This window comes from Talpa occidentalis, unplaced genomic scaffold, assembly GCF_014898055.3.
Source record: "Talpa occidentalis isolate TD23 unplaced genomic scaffold, MPIMG_talOcc4v2.1 talOcc4.9, whole genome shotgun sequence".
NCBI classification, from domain to species: Eukaryota; Metazoa; Chordata; class Mammalia; order Eulipotyphla; family Talpidae; genus Talpa; species Talpa occidentalis.
Window position 1 is genome coordinate 108525228 of NW_023605305.1, and position 9397 is coordinate 108534624.

Genomic DNA, 9397 nt, shown 5'->3' on the forward strand with positions numbered 1-9397 from the left:
GGCGCAGGGACCCAGGACGGTGCCGGCCTAGACGCGGGTGGAAACGCAGCCTGAGCCCAAGGGGGTGGCTGCTCTCGGGGTGCTGTGCGTCAGGCTCAGATCACGCAGGACACCAGCCAGCGCGGGGCCAGCACCCCCAGCTCCTCCTCGAAAGTGGATGACACGGAGTGTGTGGGTGACAAGCGCCTGCTTGTTAAACTGGGGTGACTATCCAGTTAGTCAGCCCTTCCTTTGGTTAAGCGTCACAAACGTCCTGCTGCTCCTACACTGCGGGTGCTGGAGAGAAAGAGAAAGAGGGGACAGGAGAGAAGCAGGAAAGAAAACATGGAAAAATAGGCAAAAGCCGACCCTCTGGGAGGAAAACAAAGAGATTTCATTCGAGCAAACCTCGTACAACAGGCCTTGCCGGCTGCTCGGCACTGACTTGGGCACCTGGGTAGAGAGAGAAAGAGCTGCAGGCCCCCTAAGGGCCTTCAGATGCTGAAAGAAACCAGCACCCAACATCTGGTTGTGTGGACTGGAGCAAAATGAAGAACAGGCTGTGGGGGCAGAGTTAGTCCGCAGTGGGCTCGGGATGGCCCCTCCCAGGAAATGGCGCTTGTCCTGGTCTTGAAGGAGTGGAGGCTTCCAGGTGGTGCAGGAGACATGATTTGCTCACCTTTAAATCTTTATGCCTAGGGGCCTCCCTGGTGGCACAAGGGGCTAAGTCCCAGCGCTATGAGGCGGTCCGCAACCTCTACAGCTCGAGTTCAATTCCCGGCCAGGGAGCTACCCTTATGGCGCAGCAGACCTCTCCTGCCTCACCTGCTGCCCCCCTCAGCAGTGTGTTTCAGTAGATCCGCCTGTTCTGCTCCCCACTCTGTCTCTAGTGAATCCTCTCACCCCCACACCTCTGGCCTGTACCCCAGCTCTTGTATGCATAAATAAACAAATCTTTAAAATATATAATAGATGAGGGACAAAAGCATCCACAATGACTCAGAAACTGACAGTGACACCTGGATCGTGGGGGAGACTGAACCCCCAGGAGCTGTTTGTCCAGGGTGGACCGACAATGTCAGTGACTTGCTTGATGGGGTTCCCAATCCTAATTCCTGAAGAAAGGAAACTGCCCTTGGCCAAATTCAGTTTTCTTGGCTGTGGCAAGAGAAATTAACCTTCACACAAGCAAAATAAATATCAAAGTTACTAAATCAAGAGTGTGACCATTGCATGATGAAAAACCAGGCTGCTTTACAGGAACAAGAGAAAGATTTCATCAGAAAGAGCTCTGACTCGAGAATGTCCTCCAGTCCTCCAGCAATCATGTCCTGCACACTTGCTGCTCAGGATTTGTGACTCTTTCCTGCTATTTAGGAAGACAAGAGGGGCAAGTGTCCCGTTACTAAATAATTTTGCACAACAGGGAAACACGGTTTCCTGCGCATTAATTCCACGGAGTGACTTCCCCTGGAGGGGTGATGGTCCTGTTGACAAGACCTGGTGTTGAAAGGGCAGCTGATGGGGAAGGGGGCCGGTTAACAGACATGATCAGAGAACTCAGGTGTCACAGTTAGGAGTTTCCAGTTGAGGGTCTAGGATCGCAGCAATGAGGCAGTAGCTAAGGCCACCGTTCTCAGACAGGCCCCTGGCAGTACTAAGGTACAATTTGCCCTTCTCACCATCATTCTCTCACAAGTATACAGAGATTATATTACAGACAAGTAATATCAAAACAGCTTGAAGGCAGAAGCAGTTGTGAGCATCCTACTATCAAGCCAGACCTTAAAGATATTTGCAAAAATGGGGCCTCCCCGGTGGCGCAGCGGTGGAGCGCTGGGTTGCGAAGCTGCCCGCAGCCTCTGCAGCACAGGTTCGATCCCCAGCTGCTCCCCGGCCACCAGAGGAGGCTCCTGCATGGCGCGCAGACCTCTCCTGCCGCCCGCTGCTCCCCTCAGCAGTGTCCTTCGGTCCTTCTGCCTGCTCTGCTCCCCGCTCTGGCTCTGGTGAATTCTCTCACCCTCCCGCGCTTCTGACTGTACCCAGTGCATGTATAAATAAATAAATAAATCTTAAAAAAAAAAAAGATATTTGCAAAAATGTTACATTTCCATTATTTCTGTTTTGGAAATTAGAGTTATTTTTTGATATAACATGGTATTAACATTAAATGCATTATTTACTATAAGTCAATTGTTAACTGTAGGTCAATTAGAGATAAATTTTAATTAAACTCTTTTAAAATAAAATATATTTGGGGGCCTTCCCGGTGGTGCAAGGGGTTGAGACGCAACCTATGAAGCTGTTCGCAGTCACTGCAGCACGAGTTTGATCCCCGGCCAAGGGGCTACCCACAAGGCGCAGCAGACCTCTCCTGTCTCGCCCGCTGCTCCCCTCAGCAGTGTGTTTCAGTCGATCTGCCTGTTCTGTTCCCCACTCTGTCTCTGGTGGATCCTCTCACCCCACACACCTCTGGCCTGTACCCCAGTTCTTGTATGCATAAATAAATAAATATTTAAAAAATAAAATATATTTTAAGAATAGCTTTAGATTTACAGAAAAATTAGTAAGATAATACAAAGCGTCCATATACGCAACACCCTGTTTTTTCTGTTAACATCTTACTTATATTACAAATGTAGGGTGTATTTGTCACAACGGATGTGGCAATATTGATACATTATAGTTACTGAATCCATACTTTATTCAGATTTCCCTTAAAGTTCTTTTTCTTCTCCAGGATCCTGTGCAGGATGCACGACATTTGTCATATTTCCTTAAGGTGCCTCTTGGCTGTGACTTTCTCAGACTTTCCTTGTTTGGGGGATGACCTCGCAGTTGTGAGCCATGTTGGTCAGATTTTTTTTGAATGTCTCTCATTTGTCTGATGTTTTTCTTATGATGAGACTGAGGTTATGGAGAGGAAACCACAGAGGTGAAGTGTCCTCCGAGTCACATCATCTGAGGGTCTGGCCAACACGACTTACCGTTATGGGTGTCGACCTTGACCCCTGACTGAGGGAATTTTTTTAGGTTTCTCCACAGTGAAGTTACCCTTCCTCATCCCCTGCTCTTTGTAAGGCAGCCCCAGCCCGGAGCCCACACTTAGGGAGCAGCAGTTATATTTTACCTCCCTAAGGCAAAGCATCTGCAGTAGTTATGTGGAATTCAGGGGAGCTTGTCTCTGCCCGCCATAGAGTCATTCCATCTCTTATTTCTATCCCTATGGATTCAGGCGCATATATTTTATACGTTGGGTTATACTCCAAGGCCGCTTTATTTTACTGCTCACCCTGGACGATGCTGGAAGCACTTTCGGTTGGCTCCCATGTTCGTTTGAATTTGTAATATGGATAAATACAACCCACTAAACAAAACTTCCCTGGGGTTCTTGACTTTTTCTTTTTAAAGATTTATTTATTTATGCGTACAAGAACTGGGCCAGAGATGTGGGGTGAAAGGATTCACCAGAGTCAGAGTGGGGAGCAGAACAGGCAGACTGACCGAAGTACACTGCTGAGGGGAGCCGCGGGCAATCAGGAGAGGTCTGCCGCGCCGTGTGGGTAGCTCCCTGGCCGGCCAAGGCTGGAACTCGTGCTGTAGCGGCTGCGGACAGCCTCATAGGTTGCGTCTTAACCCCTTGTGGCACCAGGGAGGCCCAAAACCTTCGAGAACCCCAACTCTAAAGGGCCGGGTCCCAGCACCAGGCCCCCACGCGGTCTCTGGGGGGCGCGGCTGCGGGCCGGGGCACCCGCTTCTGGGGCCGCGCGCGCCCCCCAAGGCCGCCTCCGGGTCTGAACCGCGGCCGAGCTCGCCCTGCCTTTCCCGCAAGCGCCGCGGCGGGGCGCGCGGCCTCGGGGAGCCAAACCGGGGCCGGCGGGGCCCGGCCTGGCCTGAGCCGCGGGGCCCGCGCGCCGGGCACGGGGGCCGGTTCTCCCCGGGCCCGCGGGGACCCCGCGCCCGCAGCCGCCGCCCCGCTCCCCTGGCGGGCGCGCCCGGGGCCTCACCTGCCCGCCCCGCCGACCGCCCGACAGCCCCGGCCGCCCGCGCCTCCCCCGCCGCGCCGGCCGCGCGCACCGGCTGCAGCTGGAGGCCGCGCTAATTGATACAATAAGTTCTGTAATTGCCTCGAAAATAAGGTAATGATTTGGCAGCGGGAATGCTTTGATCTTACCGGCCAAGAGCGCCCTCTCCAAAGGAAACTGCGCAGGGGGGCCGCGCCCCCGACCAGGAGTGTGAAGCCGGCGCGGCCCTGCCCGACGCCGCAGCCGGCGGGGCGAGCTGGAGGGCGCAGGCCTGGGCGCCGGGCAGGAGGCGCGGGTGCTGCGCCCGCAGAAGCAGGAGGGCGCCTGAGACGTTTCTCCAGCCTCAGGGCGGCTTTGGGAAGGGGCTGGGGCCGACTGGGCTCAGGAGAACCCCGACGTGGTGCAAGCCTGACTAGGAGCCTCATCCCCCGAGGGCTGCTGGTTTGGGCTTTACTGGTAGGAAGGGGTAGCAGGAGGACCTTGGGTGTCCTGCCTTCTCGAAGGATCTGCACGCACAAGCGTGCACACACACACACACACACACACACACCCTCTCGCTCTGCGCTGTGGGTGTCCCTGCCTGGCAGAGGCCCCAGCACAGAGGATTAGAGAGATGAGCTAATCTGGTTTGTATCCCAGACATGGCCCCAGAAAGGGACCCTGCCTACCCTGATGTTAAGGGGGTGAAGCAGAGAGGAGTCTTCCTTTTGGGGCCTGCTGGCTGACAGGATCCGAGACTCCTCCCCACTGGGGTCTGAAATGTGCTGGATTCCAAATATGATGGGTCCAATTTAGGGAGCAGAGAAACAGAGGCAGCGAGGAGCCGGGGCTGTGCTGGGAGCAACAGAGGCACAAAGAGGCACCACTCGGGGAACAGGCCGAGGTCGCCACCTCCCTGTCAGCAGCAAGAAAACTGAGGCCAGGCCTGGGAGGGTGACTTCAGAGTTACACAAATAGCGCACAGCAGGGGTGATGCAGGGGTGCTGATCTCCTCCAGCCCAGTGCCATGCACTGTAGGGGCTGCCAGGGAAGGCGTGAGCAGAGGGCGACGAGAAACAAAGATACACACCAAGAAAAATAGAAAATGATAGAGGAGCGATTCATACACAGAACGATGGAGAAAGAGATACCAAGAGACAGAGACAGAGACTGATAGGGAGACAGACAGAAAGGCAGGCAGACATAGACATAAAGAGACAGAGAAGGGGCCTCCCTGGTGGCGCAAGGGGTTAAGACGCAACCTATGAAGCTGTCCGCAGCCTCTGCGGCACGAGTTCGATCCCCAGCCAGGGAGCTACCCACGTGGCGCAGCAGACCTCGCCTGACTCACCCGCTGCTCCCTCAGCAGTGTATTTCAGTCAGTCTGCCTGTTCTGTTCCCCACTCTGTCTCTGGTGAACCCTCTCACCCCCGCACCTCTGGCCTGTACCCCTGTTCTTGAATGCATAAATAAATAAATCTTAAAAAAAGAGAGAGAGACACAGAAGAGACATCGGACACAAGTATGCGCCAGAGGTGGACACAGAGAGGAGGCGTGGGGCAGCAGGGGCAGTGGCCGGAGGGAGGTGGTACCGTGGATGGAGGCGGACAGTGGACTCTGCAAGTTTTTGTCCATGGGCGATCAGTCTCACTTCCAGATCATTCTGGGGCCCACAACAGGTGGTGGGAAGAGAGGGCTCCATGCTATTCCGTGCAGACAGATAGGAAGAGGGGGCCGTGGGGCAGAGCAGGAACCACCCTCCCTTGGGGAGAAGCTGGCCAGTGACCACCCAGGATCCCAGCGCATACCCACTGGCCTCACACAGAACCTGGGCCACCCGCCCAGGATGGCCGGCGGCCCGCCCACGCCTGGCTCCAGCCAGATTACAGGCCAAGTGCTAAAAGGCTCCAGACCCCCGCGTCCCGCCCCCGGGGCCGCCTCCACAGCACCCCCTCCTCCTGCCCCTTCTCCCTGAGCTTCCTCTTTTCCTTTCCCCGGGGCCCCTGGGGGGGCAGTCTGACCTCCTGCGTGGGAGACAGAGGGTCCTGGCTCTAGCCCTGTCCCTCCAAACCTCCCTCCCCGGTCGGGGCTGGATGCGCCTTCACTCCACAGCCCTCTCGGCCTGGCCTCTGGGAGACGCGCTCCACGCCCCTCTGGGAGCTCATAAATACCAGGGAGAGGCCAATCAGGCTGCGTGCAAAGCACGGGCCCCCACCTCACACACACACACCCCCCGCCCCCGTGAAGCCTCTGGGTTCTTCCCAAGCGCCTTTCCCTTCCCTAGACACCTGCGTGGGGCAGGCGGGGCGGGAGAGGCAGAGGTGGGGCGGGGGCGCCGGGGCCTGTGTGGACCTGGCCCCACATCAAATGAGACTTGCCTCTGTTTGCAAAATCTCAGAAAAGGCGTCTCGGGGCCCCTTGTGCAAGCAGCAGGCTCAGGAATTCCTTGACTCCCATCCAAACCTCCCCCCAACCCTTGCTTGGCCTTTCTCTCTGCTTGTTACCATCCACACCACCTCCCACCCACAGAGGAAGAGGGAAGGTCATCGCCCAGGGGCCCTGGGAAGGGGGTGTGGCTCGTAGGGGGGCAGCTGCGGTGGAAGAAGAGCTCTTCACCCCCGCGGAGCTCCCCTGAACGCATCTCCACGCTTGCCCCGGGGCCAGTAAAGTTCAGTGTCCTTTAGCCCCACATGCCTAGCAATAGGGTGAAAGATGCGTCCTGACTCCAGGTAGCCCTGTCGGGGAGCAGGGCAGGGGGTGAGAGGTCAAGCGTGAGAGGACCCTTGTCCCCGGAGCACCTACTTTTGAGAGGGCGGGAGGCTGTGGTGCCCTCTTGAGGAGGCAGGGACAGCTGGCTCTGCTGGCTGGGGAGAAGCGGCCCAGCTGGAGGAGCCCCTGGGAACACCGGGGGGCCTTGGAAGAGGGGCGTCTCTGCTGACACCATCTGCAGTGTGCTGCTGGGAGCCCCGTGTGCCGCCCTCCAGGGCTTTACCCTATTTGCATGAAACCCCCTTGGGGGTAAGACCACGCCCCATGTCATTTACGATGCCCTGACCAGTCCTGAGCATGCAGCAGGTGCCCCATAAATGCTGACCTGACTCCACATGGGGCTCTCCAGGCCAGAAGCCAAGTCCCCAGTCTGTGAGTGCTCCCTGGCCCCCGTAACCCAGAGTGGGGGTGGTGGTGAGCGGGAGGAGCAGGTCAGGCGAGCCTCTGGCCTTGACCCTCTGCCTGGAAGCCCCACAACAGGCCTTTGCGTGAGGAGCTGAGCTCTCCAACAGCATCGAGGACCTTGAGACTGGAAGTTTATTTTGAGATTTGAAGCGCCAAAGTGGCAGATCCCAGAAAACCTCTTCTCTGGCTCTGTATTTGTTCTCTCCTTAAGTGGTTGAGTGCAGCTCTTAGCGTCAGCTGGCTCCTGCCGCCTGGGGTTCCTCCTGGGGAACTGGGGCTCACAGGGGAGGGAAAGAAGACAAGGAAGGCGCAGAGTCTCCTCTTGGCTTGGAGAGAGGTAGCCCCTAAGCGGTGGGGAGAAGGTAGGGGGCCAGAGGAAACCTGTAATCCCCCGGGAGCAGTCTTGACCCCTCACCCGCTTCCTCATGCTTGGAGTTGCTGGTGATTCTGGGGGGGCCCGGCCCTCAGCATCATGCTTTAATAGTTGCGCCTCTACGTGGTGCCAAGACACAGTCCCACTTGACTGCAAAGACGGCTGAAGCCAAAGATGGGGCCTCATCAGTGAGTCTGCGGCCCATGTGGGCGCATCCACCCAAGGTTAGGGTGGATGGGATCATCTCCAGCTCCCCACCCTACAACAACCTCAGGCCCATATGCAGAAAGCAACGCGAGGCCAGAGGCACACCCAGGCCTCAGCACACAGGGGAGTCTGGGAGAGGAGGTGGAGCTGGCGGACGGCCGCCAGGCCTCAGGGTGCGGCTGGGCCGGGGGCAGGAGAAAGGTCCAAGGCAGGGGCCCTGTCCTTGCTCACCTGCCCCTCTCAGGGAAGCCCAGCAGAGTCTGCTGCTTTTTAAGACAATAGAAGGGCCGCCTAGAGCCTCCAGACTGGGAGAAGTGGGGGGGGGCGGCGCGGCAGGGAGAAGATGAGCTGTTCGACGGGGAGGCCCGTGTCCAACACGCCCGCCCTGTCCGGGCTCCACATTCAGCAGCTCCCACCCCCAGCCCAGTTCCACCTCACGTTCCACCTGCAGCCTGACTCCCACCACCTGTTCCCTCTCTGCGCCCCCTTCTCCCCAGCTCACTCTGCTGTGGCCGGCGCCCCTGCCAGCCTCTGCACTCGGCCCACACCCCTTGGGGTGTCTGTGCCGCTGCTCCTCCCGGCTCAGCTGCTCTTCGCTGGCGATGGCCTGCCTCGGCCACTAGCTCCTGCACCTTCGCTCGGCTGTCACCTGCGCAGAGCATCCCGGCGACAGCCACGACCCAGCCCTTCCCGCCGCTGCTCCCCCCTCACCCCGCTTGCTCGATCCCTTTCTACACGCTACATGCTCCTTGTGATGTGTCCTGCTTGTTGTCTCTCTCCTCGCAATAGAAGGGTGACCCCATGAGGGCAGAAACGCTCTTGCTCATGGTGCGAGCTTCGTGCCTAGCCCCACCCGGCGTGTGGAGGGGAATAAAACATTTGGTTGACTCCATGCAGGCCCCTCTCCTGCCACGGCAGCAGGACAGCAGGGGGAGGTGCGAGAGGGGCTAAAGGTCCCTCTGAGTCTGCGGCCAGCTGTGCCCTGTCCGCTCACACCCTGTCATCTCCAACACCCCACCTCTGAGGACTGACAGTGAGCTTGGGGTTAGGGGGTGTGCAGTTTCCGTGCATTGTTTACACCAGGACCTGAGAGTTTAGAGAAATCACTGGGAAGAGGCATGAAGGACACCTGGAACAGAGGGTGGGCCGGGGAAACTGAGGCTGGGAGAAGGGGTTGGGCCAGACCCCACCAGAACTCACTCTAGAAGGTGAAGATCCAGGGTTTAAAGGGGATTTTGAGGTCCGAGTAAGGACAATCAGCCCCCCACAATCTACCTGCCAGTCTGGGGATTAGGGGGGCAAGGGGTTGGAGTGGGGGAGGAGGGGAGTCCTAGCAGTCGGCGCGCCCCAACTCCTTCCTGCTCTACCACACCTCCGGGCCGGGCCGGCGTGATTTTGGGGGGGCTGAGGGTGGGGGGCCAGGGGGAGAGAGCAAGGGGGGGGGGCAGTAGGAGGAGGCAGGGGGAAGGGGGGAGGCGAGAAATGACTCTGGGGCTCCCACTCTCTCAGCAGGACCCCCACCCCGGCCTCTGGTTCGGGAAAGCTGCCCAGCTGTTTCTGATTCTTTCAAACTCGCAACCCCGCCCGCGGCGCGGGGACCGGGGCCCCCGGGAAGCGGCGTGTCCGAGCCCCGCCGGCCGGCGCGAAGGCCGCAGGTGTC